The sequence below is a fragment of the Triticum aestivum genome, chromosome 6B (genome assembly GCF_018294505.1).
Source record: "Triticum aestivum cultivar Chinese Spring chromosome 6B, IWGSC CS RefSeq v2.1, whole genome shotgun sequence".
Lineage (NCBI taxonomy): Eukaryota > Viridiplantae > Streptophyta > Magnoliopsida > Poales > Poaceae > Triticum > Triticum aestivum.
In genome coordinates, this window is record NC_057810.1 from 433,765,965 (window position 1) to 433,792,429 (window position 26,465).

Sequence of the window (26,465 nt, forward strand, 5' to 3'; positions counted from 1 at the left end):
TATTGATATCATTCACGTCAAACTAAAGAGCAATTGGCTGATATCTTCACAAAGCCCTTTGATGAGAAAAGGTTTTGCAAGTTGCGGTGTGAGCTAAATATCTTAGAATCCTCAAATGTCCTGTAATTGGACACACATCCTAACACTTATGCATGTTGATGACTTGGATGTGCAACACATGAAGTAAAGTATATCTTCAATCAATGAAGACATACACTCTAAGAGTGAATACATTAATGTGGAATTTGACTTTGGAGCAGCATGATAATTGTGCCCCGTGTCTGGGTCTAATATTTCCTATATGGTGGGTAACGCCACCACCAAACTTTTGTTTGGAAGTGTTTCATTTTGCGTTACATTTGCAAAGTCTTCACATTTGGTTTGTCTTCAACATTGATTTGTCCTCATGTTTGTCTTCGTCATGTTGATTTGGTCTTACTCATATATATATACCTACAAGTGGTGGTAGTTACCACCACTTGCGTTTTCTATGTTGTATGTAGTATCTGTCAAAATTGAGAGTATGTACGTGTAGTATGTAGTATATAACAATGATTAGGTAGTATATATACTAATTTTTAGGTAGTATATACCATGTTTTGAGTATGCTCTTTTTTACGTACATATATGTACGTATTTCATAAATATAACAAAAACTATGGGTTCATATGTAATTTTTTCATGTAACTTGCTTTGAAATATCTTAGGTATAGTATATGAATATATTTAAAATGATAAAGTAATATATATAGTACCACATGGTAGTATATGAGACATATGGGGTAACTATCACCGGGTGGTAGGATGGATTTTCCCTATATATATATATATATATATATATATATATATATATATATATATATATATACATCTGGGCTATTCTGTTACCCTTTTTGAACTGGCGGTTTCAGGTGGTTGTACTGGTGTTTTCGAAGTGGTTGAACTGATGCTTTCGGTTGTGTTTAAAAGATCGTCTTAGCTTTTTGTAAAAAAAAATCCAGAACGTGGCGTGTAATATATCATTGGAAAGCTCTTGACAACCATATTTCAAGTATATTGAACGTTTTTGCAAAATCATTATGGTTTAAGAGCAATTTTGAAAAAACCGTTTTTTTTTCAAAACCGAAAACGTGAATCGTATTTTTGACTAAATTTTTAAAAGGTTTGTTGGAATTGAGCAAATAAGATGGCGTTGGAAAGCTGATGAAAATCCACATCTTCCATATATGTATTGTTTTTTCTAATTCTATATGATTTAAAAGTAATTTGAAAAATGGTGACATTGTGGGTGAAATGTATTTTCATGAGTTTTTGCAAACGGTTTGTCGGATTAACGCAAATGATACGGCGTTGGAAAGCTATGAAAAATGTGCAACTTTTTCATATAGAAATGTTTTTATAATTCCTTACGGTTTAAAAACGAATTCAAATACAGTCAAATTTGATTTTGAACGCGATTTTTTTAAAAAGTTTGTCGAAATATGGCAAATAATATACCGTTGGATAGCTATCAAAAATGCGAAACTTAGACATGCTGAAAGTTTTCTCTACTTCGCAACCGTTTAAGAGTAATTTTGAATACGGCATGAGGGATCCTACTGTTTTCTCGTGTGAAAAACAGAGTAGTCGTACTGATATATGTGTATGTTTGTACTGAGCTATTTTTTGTAGAGTAATTTTGAAAGGTTCCGAAAAAGGTACTTGTACTGATGCTTGCATGGGTTTGTACTAAGCGTGTTTTCAGTAACTAGACTTTGCTCTGTTTTTTGGGTAATATTTTTCTCGCAAGTTTTCAACGGTTTACTGTATCGTCGCCCCTGTACTTGTATGGTTTGTATCATCGAACTGAATGATATTTTATTCATAAAGAAAATTTGTTTGTTTGTTTTTTTAACTCAACATTTTTTTTGACAACGTTGTTCTGAACTTCTCTCATTATGACTTGTACTGAGGTACTTACTAAGCAGGATTTTCATGGGGTTTCTTTTTTTGCTTGAACTTTACAATTTGAATTTCTGCCATTTCTTTTACTCTGAACGGACCACCATTTTTAACTCGTACTGAGGTACTTACTACGCCCGAACTGGGGTGGTTGTCGCGTGTCTCAGCGTGTTTTGAACTCGATGATATTTTTTCATCAATTTACTGCCCATTTTTTTCATCACACTTGAGAGAGTGATTAATAGGTTTACTTACTGGCCAGTAACACATGGACTCCTCAGGCAATAATACATGAACTACTAGGAACATAAATTTTCATTGAGCACTTGAAAACATAAAACATTACACAAAGAGAAGCACTGAACAGTGAATGTAAAAATGACTCACACATCCATCATATACTGGGAGCTTTCACTTGAATAGGAAATTTGTTTAGCTCTCACAAATCAATAACACTTGGCCACCAAAAACCTGACAAATGTTTTTTTCCTTGAAACACACAACACAATTTTGAAATGCATTATTACACGCTGACATTTTCAGTTTTTATAAGCAATCAAACATGCTAATTCAAATTGATCATTGTTTTTAATTCAGAATTTTTTAATTCAAACTGATCAATGTGTTTAATTTCATCTAATCATTGTTTTTAATGCAAACTGATTTTTTAATTCAAACTGATCATTATCTCTAAGATTGCAAATTATAAGGTAGACTTCTCTAACCTTTTGGCTATTGAACTTTCTTCTATCCATCATAAGAACAGATACAACTGTCTCGTTTGAATTGCTGCTCACAAAAAAGGGCCACTCTTGCTTTACGAAGTGTTATGAAGAGTACTACAAAGATTACTATAAGATTTGTGAACTAAAGGCCATACATAAGTTGTACTGATCCACATGGGATGATTTGCTATATGCACCTTATGGAATCATACAAGATACCATTTTTTTTATCTTTTTTATGCCATAACTACACATCAGCAAGTCTAGCAGTGCCACCTCTCGACATAGTCTCCTTTGCGCTAGTTACCAATCTTGTTCCTTGGGGAAGCCTCAATTCCTATAAGATCAAAAGGGCAGGCATGAAAGAAAGATAAATGGAACACTACTTGTGCAACATTTCGATAAAAAAATTCCTGTGTTTTGCTACAGATTACATTTCTTGAGAATTTTTTGTCTGTTTTCAATTTATGTCACGAAGAACAAGTTCTACTACTGGTATAAGCCAAGTTCAAGAACTCTGCTGGCGACAAACTATGACAGTTATCCAGCGGCACCAATAACCAGAAAATGTTTTTTTCCTGAGAACACACATCACAATTTTTGAAATGCATCAGTACACACACATCTTCATTATTCAGAAGCAATCAAACATGCTAAATAGTACTCATGTACTTACTGGAACCACACATACTATAAAATATTAATCATGTACTTACTGGTACAGATCAAATTTGCCACTTGGGAAATTAAGCTCTCCAAAACATACTAAATTCTCTTTTCCACAGTTTTCAGTTCACATGTGCAGCATGAAAGGAAGAAGTAACTGACTGTCAATAGCACTCAGCGGTATATTTTTCAACATTAGATGGGAACTTGGACGAGGCACGGTGCTCTACTCGGACGGCGCCCAGTGCTCAACTTGGACGGACAAGGCTGCCGTGCGCTTACCCGCACCTGCATAATTACCATAAGGGAATTATGGCCATCTCCCCTGTCTTCAGATGGCGGCACTGCAGGCCAGCAGTTGCTGCTCCTCGAACCAAAGGGAGAGAGAAAGGGCAGGCCTATGGCCGAGCACAACGTCAACTTGACATTCATCAGTACTAGTATGACTGGACAAGAAAGTATTTAATTTTGAACACTAAATGAAATCCGGATAGTCTAGTGAAATTGCAATATGGAGCTTTAGTCACCTTCCCACGACAAAGAGTGAAGCATTCAAAGTAGTACTGTGCATTTTTGAAACACTTGACTAAAACCATAGCTGATGTAGGCCCGTCTTCGTCCATGATGGTCTTTGTCATTACTTGAATGGGTAGCCAAGGTGCTGATACTAAAAAAATGCATGTCTCGAATCAATTGAGACCAAGCTTCACTTCATTCCCTCCCCTATGTTACACTTTTTGTTTCGGGTATAAAATTGCACTTACCAAATATTCTCTTCTAGATGGATTGTATATGAATTTATATTTGTAACAGCACACGCACAGAGCTTGCAGAATTTTTCGTTGAACTTATCTAGATGATATATCCAAACATGCAGAATTTTGAAACTTGAACTCCGAACTTATTGTATCCTCGAGTCTGAGCTAATGCAATCATATAAGAATTTCAGGCATTATGACCTGTAGCTCTCAAAAAAGCTAATTCATTTTTGCACCATTATACCCAAAAAAAGCGGAAAAATATTTGGTTCTCATACGCATTTTGACAAGCACCTATAGAGCATTAAGTTGTGCACAGAATAAGCACAAGATTGAATTAAGCAGCATCAAGGCACAAGTGAAAAGTAGTGGCAGCATCAGCTCAAGTTGCTCCTCTGGTTTTGTGCTCCTATTTGTGATATCAAACGACAGTACATGCCCACAAACATAATTTTTCAATAAAGCTCCACTAAATCAAGTACAGCTTCTGCCAAATTACTAATAGAAACCCACACCTTTTCACGAAGCCACACTTGAACTCTCTCTACAACAATCTTCGGACATATGCATGTAGATGAACTGAACTTTACACCTTTTCACATCCTTTTCTGCTACTTTGTTTCCAGAGAGTGGGAGAATTTAGGACATTGCAAATATTATCTATAATATGCCCAGTTAGTGTGGTCTGAACTGAACTTTACCTGATCATTGATTTTCCAGAGCCATGTGTGTGAATTTTTTGTTTAGCAAACTGCTGGATTTTTTCTATGGAATTGCCAGTGCAGTGTGCACACATATAGTTGATTTATTTCCCATCAGCTAACTGAATTCACTATTTATATTAAACTGTGACAAATCTTGTTTTGCTAGCAAAATTTGAACAGAAAAAACCTACAAAGGTGTACGCATATATAGCAAATCCTATAAAACACATTTGTTTTTGCTTCATGCAGAGCAGCAACGAAGTGAGATCGAGAGAAAAAGGAAGGTTGGGGTGCTGACCATTGGTGTCGGCGGAAGAATTACAAGCAGAGCCGGGGAGCAGAATCAGAGGAGCGGTGGCGCGTTGGGTCCCTGGGCGGCGGCGGGTTATATAGTTGAACTTGCATGATCTGCAAATAAGAGCATGAGTTATGTACTTACTGGACAAAACCATGTGAAACAGTATGAGAAGAAATCTCTAGATGAAAAAGAACAAAGCATCAGAAGATTCATCGAATTCATACCAAAAATGCCAGATAAGGGGGCCGAGCACGGGGTGGCCTGCATGCGACTCTTTTTTGAGTGACCGGCGGCGGAGCAATAAGTTGAACTGGTGAGCTGCAGATCTTACAGTTCTAGCCCCAGCGACCACATTCGCAGCTGCACGAACGACGCCAAATGAACGGGCTTTGGTGGTGGTGATGAACGGCGTGGTGACTGAATTTGAACGGACTGTGAGCTTAGGCGGCAGAGGGCGACGCTGGAGCTGCAGTGGCGACGTGTGGTGGATTGGGGAGGCGCGGAGGAACGCGGCCGACAGTGATGCGCAGCGGCCAGGTTGCCGGCGGCTGCATGCTTTGGTCTCGGGAGGAGCAAGGATGACTTGCGTGAGGGCCTGCAGGCGTTGCATGGGAGGCGGGCTGGACATCGATGGGGTCGTGGAGCAGATGGGGACGAGGTGGCAGCTGGACCTAGTAGACACGGGTGTGGGGTGGTGGCCGGAGCCGGGGAGACGGGAGCGGGGCGGCGGCCGGAGCCGGGAGAGACGGGAGCGAGGCGACGGCCTGAGCCAGGGGAGACGGGAGCGAGGCGATGGCCTGAGCCAGGGGAGATGGGAGCAGGGAGATGGCCGGAGCCAGGGGAGATGGGAGCGGGGCAGCCGTCGGAGCCAGGGGAGACGGGAGCGAGGGCAGCGGCCGGAGCCGGGAGTGGGGGCGGCGGCCGGAGCCGGTGGGATGGGAGTGCTGGTTGCGGGTGTGGGGACAGAGGATAAGGTTTTGCCATTTTTCCTTTTCACTAGTACGTACACATACCAGTTCGGGATTTGTCATCGGCTCTATATAGGGGGCGATAGTAACAGAATAATATTCTGTTATGGTAACAGAATAGTCCAGCCCTATATACATATATATATATATATATATATATATATGTGTGTGTGTGTGTGTGTTCTCTCCTCTACAGCATTCACATATAGCTATGTCTTCTTGCTTGAATCTTTTGATCTAAGTGAATGTGATCGGACCCTAATCCCTTCTATGCTTCTATCTCAAATTCTATCTATCCAAATCATATGCATTCTGTTGAAACTGTCAATTGTCTTCTGTGCATCCTTGTCAGCAGAAGATACAGAGACAAAAATTAAGTATGTTTTAAAAGCTTTATCCTTATTGCTTGACACCCGGAGAAGCTGGAACGACCACCCAACAGTCCAGGCGTGCGTGGGAACATGGAACAACTTCCAATGTGTTGCATGTTTGCCACGTGTCCCTCAAATGTGAACTGCTAGGGGCACCTGCGTAATTATGCTGTGTTGTCCCTCTCCTTATAAATACACATCTCATCGCGGTCAAAATACTTCTTCCACCTCTCCACCTCGCACAAACCCTAGCGCCACCGCTAGCTCTCGACGACGCCGGTGACGAAGCGCTTAGCTGCCGCGACCTCACCGACGCCGTCCTCACGCCAGCCGCGAACCTCGTCTCCTCTGCCGCTGCCATAGGTTTCTTCCGTCGCCAAGTTAGGGCACTAAAGATCGAACTGCTCGGCCTCCTCTCTACTCCGACTAGCAGTTCTTAGTGTGGTAATTAAAGCTTACTTTTACTGCCTTTTTGATCCGACAGATTCATCCTTCTCCACCAAAAGTGGTTTTTGTGCCTACAAATTTGGATCTATCCTGTTCTGCATCTCATGACATGCCTAGTATATTCACTTATGCTTCACACGTAGTTAAATTCCTCACTCGTACCTATTCTTGGATTCGTACAAATCTGGAACTAACTCTTAACATATAAGTGAATGTCTTCGCGCTATGAGGTCAATGTCTTCAAACTGATTTATCTTCAAAATCTTCTGAGAATGCATATGACCTCTTCCCCTTCTCTCACATCTCTAATGTTGTCACAGGTACATGTCCGTAGGAGAATTCCTTGGTTCTCATAGTCTGCATTCATTTGCAGAATTCTTACAGCGTCACATCAACTCTCCTGAAGCCAGTTCCTATCTGAGTAGCAGACGGAAGCTTTTGCAAGTTCTGAAGCCATTTAGTTTGAACTTCATGGCCACTGAAAAGTTAGCTAGAAAGGGCGGCAGACAACGCCGTGGGAACACTTCCAAAGATCTGCCACCAGATCTCTATGAGCTATACAAGACAGACCCAGAAGAAACATATGGTGAACGCAAGACTCGAATCCAGTGGATTCGAAGATATTGGGCAGAGGAATGGTACAAATACAGATTCGTCACTGTTGAGTATGCTGAGAAGAATGCCATCAAGCGACCTTGGGGAGATATCTTATACAAAAATCTTCAACCCAAGTCCAAGTCCGAAGCCATTGCTCAAGGCTTCTACCCTTGCATGGTCTGTGGACCTCAGCCAGCTAATGCCGACCCATCTTCTCTGTTATGGTGTTGTGACAACAATCTATTCAAGCGCAACTACAAGTTTTCCAAGGATTCTGCTGTAAAGAACAAGAAATTGCTTGGATTAGACTTCAACCCCGGTCCATCTGCTCCTCGGGCTGATGGCACCCGTGATGCGGAACCCAATATTATCGGGCCCTTCTACAACCTTGAAGGTATCATCACACACATTGTTGGTCAGGGGGCAGCCGTGGAGCACTCTGTAGACGATGCTGATTCTGATGAAGCGCCTGCTCCACCCAAGCCACAGAAGTAGAAGAAACCAAAGGCTTCAAAGCCCTCTGCTGCACCTAAAGCTTCGCGTGCGAAGCCACTAGCTACTTCACCTCCTGCATCCAGTGTGCAGTCTGAAGATCTCTCTCGCATCTCCAAGAAGACCAAGAAGAAGAATAAGCCCATCCAAAGTTCTGGTCAAGCACTGACCCCAGCTGCCGTTCTGAGGAACGAGACTGAAGCCATTGATCTGTCTAGTGATGAAGATCTTGATGATGACGCTCTTGAGCTGCTGATAAAGAGCAAGCAAGAGGCGGAGATCTTCAACAATCTGCCCCTCTTCGATGTGGACATCTTGAATAACTTCATTGATGAGTGGTTTGAAAATCCGAGCCTCGGCATCGATGATCTTCAGCTTCCAATTGGCATCAGTGTCTCCTTCCATGGAGCCATTGCTCATGAGCTGGCTCTGGCTTAGAAGATTGTCGAACTGAAGAACAAAATTGACTATGAGAAGGCTTAGTTCAAGAAGCACATGGCCAAGCTCAACGTGGCTGATGTTCAAAACTTCAAGCAGATGTTGCATCACCTCAAGGAGGCATTTCACAAGAAACGAGAAGAAGCAAAAGGTTCAAGACAGCGAATGAAACAACTAGCCGCCAAATGTGTTCAAGCTCACAATGAAGAAGAAAAGTGCAAGGCACTTGGGCGTCCTGGCATCGACCCCAAGATGGCTGCTAAGAAGAAGCCTGTTGTGGCCCAAGCTGAAGCATTAGGGCGGGAAGCACCTCGCATTGTCTTCCCTGCCAGTATGACAGGCGCAAAGCCAAAGGTCCCCACAGTTGCATCTGAACTAAAAAAGACAAGGGCAGTTGAAGCTGAAGCCAGAAAGCGCAAGATCAAGAATGCCACTGACGATGCTCCTCAGGCCAACAAGAGGAAGACAAAGAAGAAAAATTGGGCTGCTACTACAGAGCCCCTTGTCATCGAGCCAATCTCTGTTGCTCGTCCTCCATTCGAATACCAAGAGCGTCAGTTAATTGTTCACGAGCCTGCTACCACAGAGGCTCCTGAATCTGAAGAAGATCCAGCTGTTGACCACCATAGCTGAAGACATTGGTCCCCAAGACAATGTAGATGATGATGAAGTCCTTCCTCAGATTGAGCACCAAATGGTATCATCGCCTGTTCACATGAACAACAAACTCATCAGCATTGGTCGTCCTTTGACGCCAATTGCTTAGGATGATTCATGGGCTGATCACCCTCAAGACTCCCCCTGTCAAGAAGAATCACCAAGTACTCCCCCACCACAAGTCACCACTCCGGTGCTTGATGATGACCACTATGTGGTCCAACCAACTCCCTCTCCAAAACTGTCGCCCGCATTTTGTAGGCTTCGCAAAGGACCAAGGCCACAAGTCACTCTATCGAGTGTTCCAGAAGGAGAAGAGCACCACAACTCAGTGGCACGACAAGTGTTTCCTGACGCCACTCTAACTGTGAACGTCTCTGTGTGTGAAGCCAGAGCTGCTGAAGACATTCCGGCTGCATCAGCCGGTGACCCAAAAGAACCCCGTCAAGAAGAAGAGCGAGTTGCCACACCACCTACCAACCAAGAAGCTGTTCTCGAGGAGAACGAGTCTGTGCCAGACCCTCCAGGCACACATGTGGAGGTTGAAAATACAGAGGCGGCCACCAACACCAATACTGAAGCCAATGACGTTGTCATGGCTAAAGCTAATGTGGCGCCTCAAGTTAATGTGGCACTAGAAGTGAACATGGCACCTGAAGCCAATATTGCACCTGAAGCCATTGTATAACTTGAAGCCCATGTCAATGTCGATGCTCCTGTACCACCTCCAAGGCCTCACACTATTGAGCTGGCATTTGATCACGGCCAACCTGTCATGGTTCGTTGGCCTATTTTGGTTCCTCCTCCTGCTCCCGGACCTCAGTTTGATTATCATGTGGAGCACATGCCTCAAGTCCAGAAGCCAAAGCCCAGGCTGCCAAGGTTTCTAGGTATAGCAACTTCACCAGGATCGTTTAATGTGAATGGCTTCATTGCACACAACACCTTCTTTGATAGCGCCAAGAACCCATACTCGAAGCCAAGAACTTCATCTGATCAGTTCTAGAGCTATCAGCAACGCAGTTACTATTCTTGTGTTCTTTATGATCAAGGGCGCATTTTTTCCCATATGTGTCTAAACTGCAAAGCTATTGCTGGCCTGCCCTGCTTGGAAGAACCCCTCGACTGTTTCAGAGATGCTGGCCTTCTACAGTTTGTTACCGACAAAGATAATTGGAATGAAGAGCTTCTGCTACAATTCTATGCCACCCTCCACATTCGCGGCTACAACAGGGATCCGAAGACATGGGTCCTTGAGTGGATGAGGCAATCTACATCACGAAGCAAAGCTCTTGATATTATTGAGCTCATTGCCTTGCCCACTCCAGGTGAACTCTATGAACATGGTTGTCAGCTTCACCGCAATGCTTTGGAGAGCATCTTGCATAAGCCTGAGCCAAACATGAGCCAAATGCTGAGCATGATGAAGCCACTGCCACGCGACACTGAATACCCGAAGGAATTCTTTGTTGAAGACCTAGAGTATCTGCCCCGCACTATTTATCATATCATCACGCAAACTCTATGGCCTGTCAAAGTACATTCTGCTGCAGCGAAGCTTGAAGGAGCAATGAAGACATTGGTTTTCTATATCTTCAATGGCATCAGCTTCCATGCTCAAGACTTCTTCATCAGGCAATTGGCTGCATCTGGCTCTGATCTATTTGGTCTGAAGATTTATGCTCCATAGGTAATGCGCCTCATCAAGCTTCACTCTGCAGTCAATTATCAGCCCTCTGCATGCAGCCACATTATCTTCTTACCAGAGGTTGATATGTCTGTCGAAGCCATATACCCAGAGCCTGCCAAGGAGCCAATCTATCTTCACAATGTCGATCGTCAAAGTTTCATTCAACCTATTGAAGGAGTTCTTGCTGCAACTCGTGTTTATCCTTTGGCTGGCAATACATGTGCACCTCATCGTGCCCATACTGAAGCCACTAAAAGCACCATTACGCAAAGACCTCGAAAGCGATCTCGTGTTCTCAATGATCGAGAGCTTCTCGTTGCCCTGCATCAAAAACGGGATAAGCATCATGACTGGCTGAAGCGTCAGATGCAAAGCCTCTTGGTGGATGTTAATCGCATTCACAACCTTGCCACCAAGAATGCATTTGTCACTCATGAAACCTATCGGCGTTCATGGAACTCTGACATTGATGAGCTCTGAAGATGATCTTCAACAAGATGGCTTCACACAGAGATTCAAATTTGATTCCACTCCACCCAAAAATGTTGTCTTGCGTCGGACTCCCTCACTCAAAGACTCTGACTACTCCTACTCAGCGGCAACTGTCAATGCAAGAGTCATCGATGATGAAGATGATGCTACTTCACCAACTACAACATCGTCGTGTATCAACATTGCACCAAGTTCTTCTGCACCACCAGAAACCAACATCGACCCTCCAGCTTCACCTACTCCTCATGGGAACGAGTAGAAGCTCTATGTCTTCAAACCTTTTTGGTCCTTACTGACAAAAGGGGGAGAAGCATATGAGTTGATAGTCTTCAAGTGGGTCCATATGGGTGGTTGCTATACTTTTTGCCAAGTGTTTACAACTCTCACTTTTGATACTTTTGGTTCTTTGAGTTGTAACACTTAAACTTGATGGTCGCCTGCTACCTTTCTGTCAACTATGTGATGCGATGATAAATTCCGCATGTGAGATGATAAATCCCGCACGAAGTCATTCCGCAGACGTCCATTTTCCATTATGCATGTCATTACCTTTGTTATATCCTTTCATGCATGATGAATTGTCTTCATTAGTTGAAGAGGATCTCCACAAGTAAAACCTGCCATGTGCATTTGCATTCAAATGCAAATTACTTATATGCACATCTTCAGGGGGAGCCTTTCGTTACTCATGAAGACAATGTCTTAACCCTTACAATTTCACATACTTTTATCCCCGTTGAAAACATCAACCAGTTTGTCATCAATCACCAAAAAGGGGGAGATTGTAAGTGCATCTGGTGCCACCCCTAGTTGGTTTTGGAGTATAGACGACAAACCTGGTTGAGGGACTAATGTGTTTGTGAGAATTGCAGGATAACACAGGTAGTAGTCCCTCATTGATTCGGTTTACCTACCGGAGATGACCCCTAAAAATGTGTGAAGACATTGAAGACAATGGTGGTATGTGAAGATATTCAAAACAAATATTATGACTCGAGAAGACATTCACGTGAAGACTATGGAGTGCGAAGACATAGTTGTTTAATAGTTTCCTTTTCTTGTTTGTTGAGTCATAGGAACCACCGTACTGTTAAGTGGGGTCCAAGTGAACAAAGTCAGAGTGACTTAAGTGATGCTCAACCAAATCCTAAGTCCTCGAGCGAAGACAATGAGAGCAAATCTTATCCAGAGCTGGATGAGTTAGCTTTACTTGTATCCCAAGTTAAGCTGTCACGTGTTTTTGAAATCTGACCGTTGGAACACGTGGCAGTTCCTTAGTGACCCGGGGTCATTTCGGACAAATCAGGTTGGGTTTCCTAGTGGCTATAAATAGCCCACCCCCTAACCATAAATTGGTGGTTGCTCAGAGTTAGTGCACGACTTTTGTCGTTTGAGAGCAACCCACCTCTGAAGCATTCAAGAGAGAGATCCTTGCGAGGACAAAGCCCAAAACACCCAAAGCCCAAAGAGTGTTTGGCATCACTGAAGTATTTCTGTCTGCGTGATCTGAAGACTTGTTACACTTGAGGACTGTGAATCTTCCAGCCGGTTAGGCATCGCGTTCTGAGCATCCAAGAGTCATCGTGGATTGCCGGTGAACGAAGTCTGTGAAGGTTCGGAAGTCTACCTTGAAGACTTACCAGAGTGATTGGGCAAGGACTAAGTGTCCTTAGCTCAAGGGGAATAAGGTGAAGACACGGTCTTCTGAGTTGAATCTCAGCGTCCCTAACCAGACGTATAGTTGTCACATCAACTGGAACTGGTCCAACAAATCCTTTTTCTTCACCAAGCAACTGGTTCTATCTCTTCCTTCACTTATTTATAGTTTGTCTTCGTGAATTCATTGCCTGCTTGCATTATCTGTTTGACTTCACTATGTGACAGTTATTGTTGTTTGGCTTCATACTATCTTCCATCCTGATCCATACTACCTAGTTGCTATTAGTCTTCGTGCTTTCACTTCATTGAATACTTGACTATGGCTTGCCTAGAGTAGTCTACCTTCCGCTGCATGTCAATAGATTCATTTCTATTGTTCGTCTTCGAAACTCCCATGTTTTGAAGACTTTCATAAAAATCACCTATTCACCCCCCATCTAGTCGATAACTAGCACTTTCAAAACCTATGGCCTCCGGGTCTATTTTCCATCATATTAATCTCCCGCCAACGTGCTATTTCTGTCGCCGTTTATTTTGCAATCTTTACTTTTCAATCTATACAACAAAAATACCAAAAATAGTTATCTTATTATCTTTATCAGATCTCACATTGGCAAGTGGCCGTGAAAGGATTGACAACCCCTTTATCGCGTTGGTTGCAAGGTTCTTATTTGTTTGTGCATGTACTAGGGATTTGCGTGTAGTCTCCTACTGGATTGATACCTTGGTTCTCAAAAACTGAGGGAAATACTTATGCTACTTTGCTGCATCACCCTTTCCTCTTCAAGGGAAAATCAATGCATGCTCAAGAGGTAGCAAGAAGGATTTCTGGCGCCGTTGCCGGGGAGATCTACACACAAGTCAAGACATACCAAGTACCCATCACAAACTCTTATCCCTCGCATTACATTATTTGCCATTTGCCTCTCGTTTTCCTCTCCCCCACTTCACCCTTGTCGTTTTATTCGCCCTTTTTTGTTCGTCTCTTTTTGCTTCATTCTTGTGTGTTATGTGTTAAATCGTTTATTTTGCTGTTATGGCTAGTCCTTCTATCATTGTTAGTACTCCCGATCATGAAGTTCTTAATTTTAAACAAAGGGAGGGAGAAAATCTAAAAGATGCTTGGCATAGAATTTGCAATGCTCAGAATAGATCTACTATGAAGCAATCCACTTCCGTTCTTCTTCGCAATTTTTATGTAGGCATCACTCCTTGGACTAGATATATTCTTGATACCATTACTGGAGGGAATTTCTTGGGTAGCCATACTTTTGATTCTTATAATGCTATGTTAGATTTCTTTGGCCCACTACCTCTTTTGGTTAATGGAACTATTTTAACATTGGAACACGTGATGCAAAACCTTGGAATTATTGAAAATAAAGTTGCCACTGTAGAGTTGATTGAGAATTTGGATAAAAAATATCCACAACCAAATTACCAAATATGGATCTAAGGTAGGAGTTACTCTAAAATTTTTAAAGAAAAAGAACCCATAGTTAATGAAAAATAGATCAAAATTCCACTAGAATTGATAAGCTTGAGGATATTATCACCAACATAGGGTCTGCCTTTTCTACCATGAGAAATACTTCAAATCCTCCTACCACCAAAGTTGCCAAATTTATGTATGTTCCTAAAGTTAAGGGTGAATCTTCTAATAAGGAAACTGCGGATCTCAAATCAATAAGTGTTCACCCCAACTTTTTCACTATCATTAAGGAACCTTTCGCTACAAATGAATTTTTTGATTTCTTGCCTAGGAGTTTGATCAAGAAAGAAACTCCTAAGGGTTATAAGTGTTCAATTGAAGAATTGAACATCAAAGATGACAATACCTAGATCTATTCTTGTTTTTATGCCTAGCTAGGGACGTTAAACGATAGCGCTTGTTGGAAGGCAACACAATTTTATTTTTGTTCCTGTTTAGTAATAAATATTTCATCTAGCCTCTGGTTAGATGTGTTTTATGTTTTAATTAGTGGTTGTGCCAAGTAAAACCTATAGGATCTTCTTGGGTGATAATTATTTGATCTTGTTGAAAAAGTCAGAAACTTTCTGCTCACGAAAACAATTGTTAGAAATCACCAGAAAGTGATAAAATATTGATTCCAATTGTAGTAGATCAATAATAAAATTATATAGGCCGTCCTATTTTGGCAAAGTTTTATGAGTTACAGAAGTTTGCGATTGATACAGATTACTAAAGTCTGTTCTGGTTTTGACAGATTCTGTTTTTCGTGTGTTGTTTGCTTATTTTGATGAATCTATGGCTAGTATCGGGGGGGGGGGGTATGAACCATAGAGAAGTTGGAATACAGTAGGTTTAACACCAATATAAATAAATAATGAGTTCATGAGATTTTCTATTTTATTTCGCTAACGGAGCTCATGAGATTTTCTGTTGAGTTTTGTGTTGTGAAGTTTTCAAGTTTTGGGGTAAAGATTTGATGGATTTTGGAACAAGGAGTGGCAAGAGTCTAGTCTTGGGGATGACCAAGGCACCCCAAGGTAAAATTAAAGGACAACCAAAAGCCTAAGCTTGGGGATGCCCCGGAAGGCATCCCCTCTTTCGTCTTCGTCTATCGGTAACTTTACTCGATGCTATATTTTTATTCACCATATGATATGTGTTTTGCTTGGAGCGTCTTGTATTATTTGAGTCTTTGCTTTTTAGTTTACCACAATCATCCTTTCTGTACACACACCTTTTTGGAGAGACACACATGATTCGGAATTTATTAGAATACTATGTGCTGCACTTATATCTTTTGAGCTGGATAATTTTGCTCTAGTGCTTCACTTATACCTTTTTAGAGCACGGTGGTGGTTTTATTTTGTAGAAATTATTGATTTCTCATGATTCACTTATATTATTTTGAGAGTCTTTTAGAACAGCATGGTAATTTGCTTTGGCTATAAAATTAGTCCTAATATGATAGGCATCCAAGATAGGTATAATAAAAACTTTCATATAAAGTGCATTAAACACTATGATAAGTTTGATACTTGATAACGGTTTTGAGATATAAAGCTGGTAATGTTAGAGTCATGCTAGTTGGGTAATTGTGAAATTGAGAAATACTTGTGTTAAAGTTGGCAAGTCCCGTAGCATCCATGTATGATAAACATTGTGTGACAAATTTGAAGCATGGGGTGTTCTTTGAGTGCTTTCCTTATGAGTGGCGGTCGGGGACGAGCGATTGTATTTTCCTACCAATCTATCCCTCTAGGGGAATGCATAGTAGTACTTTGCTTCGAGGGCTAATAAAATGTTGCAATAAGTATATGAGTTCTTTATAACTAATGTGAGTCCATAGATTATACGCACTCTTACCTTTCCGCAATTTGCTAGCCTCTACGGTACCGTGCATTGCCCTTTCTCACCTCGAGAGTTGGTGCAAACTTCGCTGGTGCATCCAAACCCCGTGATACGATACACTCTATCACACATAAGCCTCCTTATATCTTCCTCAAAACAGCGACCATACCTACCTATTATGGCATTTCCATAGCCATTCTGAGATATATTTCCATGCAACTTTCCACTGTTTCGTTTATTGTGACATGCTCCATCATTGTCATATTGTTATGCATGATCATGTAGTTGACATCATATTTGTGGCAAAGCCACTTTCATAATTCTTTCATACATGTCGCTCTTGATTCATCGCATATCCCGGTACACCACCGGAGGCATTCACATAGAGTCATATTTTTGTTCTAGTATCGAGTTGTAACATTGAGTTGTGAGTAAATAAAAGTGTGATGATCATCATTATTAGAACATTGACCCATGTGAGAAAAGAATGATGGAGACTTGAAATAAAAATAAAAAAAGAGGCCAAAGAATCCCAAATAAAAAAGAGAGGCCAAACAAGCCCAAACAAAAAAAAGAAAAAAATGAGAGAAAAAGAGAGAAGGGACAATGTTACTATCCTTTTTCCACACTTGTGCTTCAAAATAGCACCATGATCTTCATGATAGAGAGTTTCTTATTTTGTCAGTTTCATATACTAGTGGAAAACTTTCATTATAGAACTTGGCTTGTATATTCCAATGATGGGTTCCACAAAATGCCCTAGGTCTTCATGAGCAAGCAAGTTGGATGCACACCTACTTAGTTTCTTTTGATGAGCTTTCATACACTTATAGCTCTAGTGCATCCGTTGCATGGCAATCCCTACTCCATGCATTGACATCAATTGATGGGCATATCCATAGCCCGTTGATTAGCCGTGTCAATGTGAGACTTTCTCCTTTTTTGTCTTCTCACATAACCCCCATCATCATATGCTATTCTACCTATAGTGCTATATCCATGGCTTACGCTCATGTATTGCATAAGGGTTGAAAAGGCTGAAGTGCGTTAAAAAGTATGAACCAATTGCTCGGCTTGTCATTGGGGTCATGCATGATGGGAGCATTTTGTGTGATGAATATGAAGCATGGCCAAACTATATGATTTTGTAGGGATAAGCTTTCTTTGGCTATGTTATTTTGATAAGACATAATTGCTTGGTTAGTATGCTTGAAGTATTACTATTTTTATGTCAATATTAAACTTTTATCTTGAATCTTTTGGATCTGAACATTCATGCCACAATAAAGAGAATTACATTGAAAATAATGTTAGGTAGCATTCCACATCAAAAATTCTGTTTTTATCATTTACCTACTCGAGGATGAGCAGGAATTAAGCTTGGGGATGCTTGATACGTCTCCAACATATCTATAATTTTTTATTATTCCATGCTATTATATTATCTGTTTTGGATGTTTAATGGGCTTTAATATACCTTTTTATATTATTTTTGGGGTTAACCTATTAACCAAAGGCCCAGTGCAAATTGTTGTTTTTTTGCCTATTTCAGTGTTTCGCAGAAAAGGAATATCAAACGGAATCCAAACGGAATGAAACCTTCGCGAGGATCGTTTTTGGAACAAACGCAATCCAGGAGACTTGGAGTGGACGTTAAGGAAGCCACGAGGCGGCCACGAGGTAGGAGGGTGCGCTTAGGGGGGTTGGCGCGCCCCCATCCTCATGGGCCCCTCATAGGTCCACCGACCTACTTCCTTCACCTATATATACTATTATACCCTGAAAACATCCAGGGGAGCCACGAAACACTATTTCCACCGCTGCAACCTTCTGTACCCGTGAGATCCCATCTTGGGGCCTTTTTCGGCGCTCCGCCGGAAGGGGAATCGATCACGGAGGGCCTCTACATCAACACCATGACCTCTTCGATGATGTGTGAGTAGTTTACCACAGACCTTCGGGTCCATAGTTATTAGCTAGATGGCTTCTTCTCTTTCTTTGGATCTCAATACAAAGTTCTCCTCGATTCTCTTAGAGATCTATTCGATGTAACTCTTTTTGCGGTGTGTTTGTCAATATCCGATGAATTGTGGGTTTATGATCAAGATTATCTATGAACAGTATTAGATTCTTCTCTGAATTGTTATATGCATGATTTAATATCTTTGCAAGTCTCTTCGAATTATCGGTTTAGTTTGGCCTACTAGATTGATCTTTCTTGCAATAGGAGAAGTGCTTAGCTTTGGGTTCAATCTTGCGGTGTCCTTTCCCAGTGACAGCAGGAGCAGCAAGGCACGTATTGTATTGTTGCCATCGAGGATAAAAAGATGGGGTTTATATCATATTTCTTGAATTTATCCCTCTACATCATGTCATCTTGCCTAATGCGTTACTCTGTTCTTATGAACTTAATACTCTAGATGCATGCTGGATAGCGGTCGATGTGTGGAGTAATAGTAGTAGATGCAGAATAGTTTCGGTCTACTTGTCATGGACGTGATGCCTATATACATGATCATGCCTAGATATTCTCATAACTATGCGCTTTTCTATCAATTGCTCGATAGTAATTTGTTCACCCACCGTAAAATATGCTATCTTGAGAGAAGCCACTAGTGAAACCTATGGCCCCCGGGTATATTTTCCATCATATTAATCTCCCACCAACGTGCTATTTCTGTCGTCGTTTATTTTGCAATCTTTACTTTTGAATCTATACAACAAAAATACCAAAAATATTTATCTTATTATCTTTATCGGATCTCACTTTTGCAAGTGGACGTGAAGGGATTGACAACCCCTTTATCGCGTTGGTTGCATGGTTCTTATTTGTTTGTGTAGGTACTAGGGATTTGCGTGTAGTCTCCTACTGGATTGATACCTTGGTTCTCAAAAATGGAGGGAAATACTTACGCTACTTTGCTGCATCACCCTTTCCTCTTCAAGGGAAAACCAACGCATGCTCAAGAGGTATCAATCACTCTTGACCTTGGTTAGGGTGCGTAGGTGTGTAGGATTTCGTAGATTGGACTAAAGGGGAGCCTTTATATATATGAGAAGTGCAAACTGTGTTGCATTCATGTGTGTGTTAGCCATCTACTCCTCGGCCCTCTAGTGCACCTGCCTTTGGCTGTATGACAGGTGGGCCAGCCACCTGTTGGGCCCACGTGTCATACACCCAAAGGTAGGTGCAGAAAGTCACTGAAGTTGTGTCCCCCTCCGTGCCGATGTAGTATAGTCATCTCACCGGACCTCTAGTTGGGGCCAAACGAGAGAACTCTGATGTTTACTGGTTTATTTGTCCCCTTTGCATTTTGCACTAAGTTTTGACCTTTGATTTAACTAATAAAATGTTAATCCATGTTACCAAAAATGTTGTGTAAGTCACCTTATGAAAACCAAATAATCCCAAAACACTTAGGCACGATACATTAACTCCCTCCTTGTTTCTTATTTCGTGATATATCAACCAATGAGAGATGTGGGTCGTCCATGCTTTCAATGACTTGAGACTACCAAACATGACATGCAGTGGTTAGTTCATTTCATGTAATCCTATTAATTAGCAAAAAATACATTAAGTTATCTCGCTTTCCCCTTCGTCTTGGTCACGGTGCACAACCTAAGGCTGGTCATAGTGGGGAGTAACTTAGACTAGTAACATGCATATGTTACTAGTCTATGTTACAACCTTCATAGTGGGGAGTAACATATGTGTGGTATCATGCAAAGAATCCGCATATAGCTAGGCTCTTGCGTGAGAGCCCACTCCTCTTTTTCACTTTCTCTAAGATGACTTATACTCTCTCCGTCCTGTGAAAAGTGTACATCTAGGAATTTTAGGACAAATTATGAAGTGGTGTAAAAAATGCATTGGGAAGATGCAAGCCACCATCTCTCACCTCTTTAATTACCCAACCCCCAATGAGCTAAGTGCATGTAAAAATTAAGAAGACCATGTATAGAATGCTATTGGTCTTGATTACCGTGTGATGAGAGTAAATTCTTTAAAGTGCATTGGGAAGATAGAAGTACACTCTTTTGTGGACAAATTTTAAACCCAAAGACACACACTCTTCACTGGACGGAGGGAGTACACCTAGACAGAGCGAGTAGTCTCAAGTCATTCGATGCATACGCACCTCACGTCTTGTATTGGGTGATTTCTTTTTTCATGGCAAAAAATAGGGAACGTCGTGGGTAGTTAATGCACCGCGCCTAAAAGTTTTGGGATTACTATTTGGTTTTTGTAACGTGACTAATGCACCGGTACAGAGGGAGTGCAATAGTAGTCTTTGATTGAAAATTTTTTGTTGGTAGCTTACAAAGCTGAGCGTTCGGTGAGTACAATAGTAGTCTGATTGATGAGACTTCAGATTTGAGCCATCTACCGGAAGAAATAAAACAATACACCATGTATTTATTTACAGAGGGAGTAGTACATTTTCTGTGACATGCATTACTAGATATTGCTAGTCAAATACTAAATCTAGATGGACGTGGTAGTACTACTAAATCCAGACGGTGGTGCTAGTACTAGTAGTAGTACTACAAATGTAGTAGTATTGTACTACCCGTTGGTCAAATTATTACGTGTTGCTCCTCACAGTTAAGTGACAAGACCCTACACCGGAGATGACACCTGAGTATAGGCGTCGTGTTTGGCATACCTGATGGTGTCCTAGACTAGGGGGCACTCACCACGTTGTCTCCCGATTAGTTAGATTGGGCCGAGGACCCCCATGGCCATATACTCATGGGCCAGTTCGGACAGGCCATGCCGCATATAAGGAGGATTCTACAAGACTTGGCACCCAAGACAAGGACTCCTCTAAACCCTAGGCCTACGGTGCATATATAAACCAACGCCAGGCTAGTCAATAGACAATCTCATATTCATTACTACAATCTCGTGGTAGATACATGTACTCTATACTATACCCATATGAATACAATCAAAAGCAGCATGTAGGGTATTATCTCATCAAGAGAGCCCAAACCTGGGTAAAACCCTGTGTCCATGTTACCATCGCTCCCAGACGCCTAGCTTAGGACCCCTACTACGAGATATGCCGGATATTGAGCCGACATTGGTGATTTCATTGAGAGCATGCTGGCGGTCGCCATGGGGCGATGGGAATTCAGATCGTCTCCGGCACGATCTACACATCGGAACTGAGCTTTATGGTCGATGTCGGCATCTTTTGTCGCCGGCTCGATTGGTCACCTTGGCTTAACCAAGGACTGTGCCCTACCTCCAATCATCATGTTCGGACAAGGGCCTTCGTGGACATCAACTCTGGTCTCTATCATGATCATGGAGGAATCATCCATGGAGCTCGGGGGCTCAACGTCAACATTGCCGTCGGGCGGCCGTGCTGTTTTTCTGGACAGCAAAGTTGTATCCGCCGTCACCGCCTCCTCGAGCATCGTTTGACGATTGCTTCGGTGGAATAGTGCAGAATTAAGTCTACAACAACCATGCAAAATTTTGTTGAGTTTCGATGGAGGAATCTCCGGTAATCTACTATATATCAGAGCCCTGTCAAATCTGGACGGGAATCTAGACGAGTTTAGGGCGTGGTGTCCAGCATCTAGCTCAGACGTCTTTTGGAAGATCCAACCGTTGATCGGCCGTGGGATTTCCGTATCTACCACCCCTCCAAATTTCAGCTTGATTCGACCGTCCAAACTCTGGGAACCTTCCGATTAGTGCATCACTTTTCAGATCTATTTTCTACGCGAGAACGAATCCGAGCCGAGCTCATCTTTTTTATGAATAGGATTTCGGACATCCTTTTTGAAGGAAGTTTCGTATGGGGTATTGTGTTTTGTTCCCAAACACATCCCACTAATTTTAAAGTCTTTTCCAATATGATTTTCACCGTCGCGCCGGTGTCAAACCAGCCCGACAACGTTGTTCCACGGCTGCCGACCTGCACTAGACACGTCGCCGCTTTGTTGAGCCAAGCTCAACTTCTTCGGATCATCATCTTGGCAAGCCGAACAAAAGTTCGGCATCACGAAGGATAAATCATCACCAACCTCGCCGCCACATGGATTACATGGAGCGGGTACAGCAGCATCACCTCATGGTCACTTCATCAAGCCGGCATTGACTGCGTGGCAAGTTACGTCCTGCATCGGCATGGCCGCACTGTTGCTTTTTCAAGCCGATGTCCATCACGCCGAACTACTTCAACACCTCGGCTGACATGGCAGCCGCAACATCTCCTTACCGACCTGCTCCGTCACCTCCGTTGGACCGGATGCTTCACCTTATCTTCATCAAACCTACTCCAGTGACTTCGGCGTCACTAGCCGACCTGCTTCGACTTACCGGCTGACAGGGTGGCTTCGACACCTTGGCTGAGCCGTGGACTTCGCTATTTCTTCATCAACATACTCCGGTGACTTTGGCGCCACCAGCCGACCAGCTTCGTCACGTTAGCTGGACCGGGGGCTTTGCCTCGGTGAGCCAACCTTTGCCGGCATTGTCATGTCGTCGCTTTATCGCCCATCAGGCAATGGGTGTGCGGATCGATTCCCAATTTCAAGAGTCACTTTTCTTCGGATTGCTACAACAATAAACCAGGTGCTATTTATCCTAGTAATTTTTGCTTGTTCGGGTTTATTTTTCCCAAGGAATTATTACTCTGGTTTGTTCCATCATCTGTACACAGGTCTATCAAATGGTGGTCGCATTAACAGTGGTCACATGGTGGTTCGGTCAGTTTCCGTACATATTCCGGCGAACGCCGCATCCGGAACTCGGACCGACCGTGAAGTAATGGACTTCGACTACGTCACGTGGTCTCTTCGGCAAGCCGACACTGTCGTTCCAATCAGCGTAAATCGGCTCGCGTGACTACCTTGTTGGTCGTGTTGCCATACCGACGTGTTCGGTTGCCTCGGGGACTTCGGCATCATTGAGAGAGCTCTACCTCATCGAGTGTTTGGCACACGGACCATATTTCTTTTATTACTCACTTTGCATAAATTATTAATTATGCAACTAATTATTTTCTTTTTGATTTATTATTATTACTATTATCTCCGGTTTGCACTATTTTTTGTGCACAAGTAAATGATCCGGGTCGGGCAGTGTCATCACCTCGGCATACGGACATACCACGTCACCTCGGATGGACGGGGGGCTTCGTCATCACTTCATTAACCCACGCCGGGGACTTCGGCGTCACACTGCCAGCTTGCTTCGTCGCCTCGGTCGGACTGGGGGTTCCACCTCGCCACATTGGCCGTGCTACGTCGCCACTTCAGAGTGCCGAGCTATTTGCTCCGCCACCTCGGGACCGGCTCGGAGGCTGGGACCTTGTCCCGCATCAAGCTCGGACCGCGTCATCAATGCCGAACACGTTAACTAGCTAAGTCGCTTTTGTGCTCAAAGTTTTAAATTTTGTTCGGTTCGACCAAGCATTATACCTTTTTGGTAAAAATTTGTATGTGAAAAACTTCCTTGTCAAAACTTTGTTTGTGACACACAAATTCAAATACCCCATTTACTTGGGGGCTTCCTTTATGAAGCATTTCCTCTTGCATATGATTATACTTGTACGGCTTCGTTCCTTGTTCGTGTATTATGCCACAATATGCACCATGTTGACTTAAGTGTTTCGCAAGCTGGGTTGCCTTCCTCCTATGTTTACCCCTATGTTCCCGATGGTTCAGCTAGGGAGTAAAGGGAGCACCTCTGCGATTGTCACGATCGGTTCATCCGAGCTCGGACCTCGGACTGGGTGAAGCCAAAAGCTAACGCTCTTATTGTTTTCAATCATGGTCGGCTCACAACGGAACTCATGAGTACAAAAAGTCTATTGCACAAGTCTCATAGTAACAATGAGCAACCGAAGAAAGGTATCGGTGGAGGTACTATTTTCTTCGAAGATGCTTCTTACACTTCGTCAGTAATATAGCATAAGTTCCCTGAGCGCGCTTTGTCTGTTATAGCCTTATGGCCTGATTGCCTGGTTATCGGAAACACCGTTGATATTCTCGACAGCTGGAGTACATAACACTTTTCGGCCCTTGGCCAAAGAGGGATAAGCCGATGGTCGGTTAAGACGCATTTAAAGTTCGGGTGAACACAGATATGATATAAGTACTTCGGTACATACAATCATTATACGTAAAATTCTTTTACCCAAGTCACTTGGGGCTCTTAAATTTACATGAGCCATTTTGTAATCAGTGTTTTCTTCTTAGTCATTGCAAAATCTTTTTCTATCATTCCTTTTTTTTGACGTGAGTGTGTGGTCAATAGTCGGGGAGCCTAGTCTCTCTCTCAAAGCCGTTCGAGTTTAGTTCGCTAAACTAGCCTAACGAGCAGTACTCCGCCTTCGGGATAGGAGGTTACAGCCATGGGCTGACCCGCTTGAGGTCTTGAGATCGGATGTGTCATATTAATGCACGACAGAAGCACCATTTTTTTCTAAGACCAATTTTCGGATTGACACCAAACACTTGATCTAATTCGGACGTCAAGTTTTTACTCAATTGTTGGGTTTTCCAAGACTATGGCACTTTTAAACTATTTGTGTGTTTCCCGCATAAGTCTCTCAGTGCAACGACGGACACCTTTAGAGATTCGGCGAAAACATTCTCGAATATTGCTATATATGCATCGGTTTCGAATTGTGTCTTCGGTCAATAGTTGGGTCGCCCGGCTCCTGTGCTTGCCTCCTATGTTCCGCTTTGTTCGGCTAGGTGTGCAAAGGGAGAACCACTGCGATTGTGCTTCCAGCTCGCATGGTTAAGCACCTCAGTGGAGAAAGCCGAAAACTGACTGTCACAATAAGCATAAACTGGTCAGCGATCCGATGACTATGTTAAATGACGGGACATTCATAACATTGGCCGAAGTGTTTACAGCTTGACCTCGACTGTCGCCGAACACTAACGGGGGCTCGTAGCTAGCATCCCCAGTTTAAAGTTCCTATGACTAAGTGAAAGTTATAAAGCCCGCATATCTAATTGCCTTGTTTCCGCTAACACAACCGCCTTCAGGCACCGAGACATCGGCTAAGGGTTGTTTTGTTATTGCGAAAACACTTTGTGTAGCATCTACAAAGGGGCGGAAGCCGACGATGGGCCACTTTCAACTGATAAACGGTCGCAGCGGAGTCAAAATAAACATATCATCGGCGTTTGTATTTAATATACGAGGGCCGCCTTCTGTAATCACCATTATAAAGCCATACATATGCATCAATTTGACTTAAGATTTTGGCCAAGCTGGGTTGCCTGGCTCCTGTGCTTACCCCTACATTCCCGATTGTTCGACTAGGTGGTAAAGGGAGCACCTCTGTGATTGTTACTACCGGGTCATCTGAGTAAGTACCTTAGACTGGGTGAAGACGAAAGCTAGCAATCTTAAAGGATCACATTGGTCGGCAACGACAGAAGTGAAAATTTTGGTTCATTAACACCACAGAGTTCAGGAACTTTCCCCAAACTAAATCATCAATATTTTCCTCCCACATTGATCGGAGGTGAGGTTTCATGATCATGATAAGCATGAAGACCCAAAGAAAGCAACCGATAGCGGGACTATTTTCTTTGGAAGATGTTTCTTACGTTAAAAACATAATATAATATATCTCTCTATGTACCTTTGTTTATAAAACTGTATGACCGGATTTCCTTGTTTGTCGTAAAACTTTGCCCTTGTAAAGGATTTATAAAGTAGGACAAACACTCCCCAGCTACTGGCCGAGGAGGTTGAAGCCAATGGTTGGTCAACAAAGTTTTGTACAATGCGGATCTCAGCATTAATGATGTAAAGTACTTGGATACATAGAATCATGACACATAAAAATTGCGAGTAAAATCCATTTACTGCATTCCATCTTTTAAACCCCTTGGGGCCTACCTTGGCGAGCTTGGATTTAGACCAGCTTTAAGCTCTTTTAAGAGATCTTTATTCTCTTTCCGAGAAGTTTGTGTTAAACACAACAAAATTTTCTGTCAAATGGACTTCGATCCTTAATTCGGCCACCCGTGCCCATATTAAGGCTCGGGGGCTACTGGGCTTTGCGCTCATTATTTACAAATATTAAAGGGGCACATCGATCCCTTGATCTGGTGTTGCCACCCGACCAGTGGCTCGGGGGCTACTGCATTGCCTATTCAATGCAGAAAATTCAAAGTGCTCAGTGTTCGGCATAACCGAACCATGACAAGTACGTCTTCGGATGACAATAAGTACCATATGGGAATTATC

The 26,465-nt window shown here is 42.5% G+C and overlaps 1 long non-coding RNA gene across 1 annotated transcript; it reads right to left on the reverse strand.

The window, feature by feature from the left end:
* Window positions 1-2,662: 2,662 nt before the first annotated feature.
* Window positions 2,663-6,076, reverse strand: LOC123134196 (uncharacterized). Its single transcript, XR_006465561.1, has 3 exons — window positions 5,317-6,076; window positions 5,093-5,202; window positions 2,663-3,003 (listed from the first exon to the last, which is right to left on the reverse strand). It is a non-coding gene; the product is annotated as an uncharacterized lncRNA (long non-coding RNA).
* Between the last annotated feature and the right edge of the window lie 20,389 nt (window positions 6,077-26,465).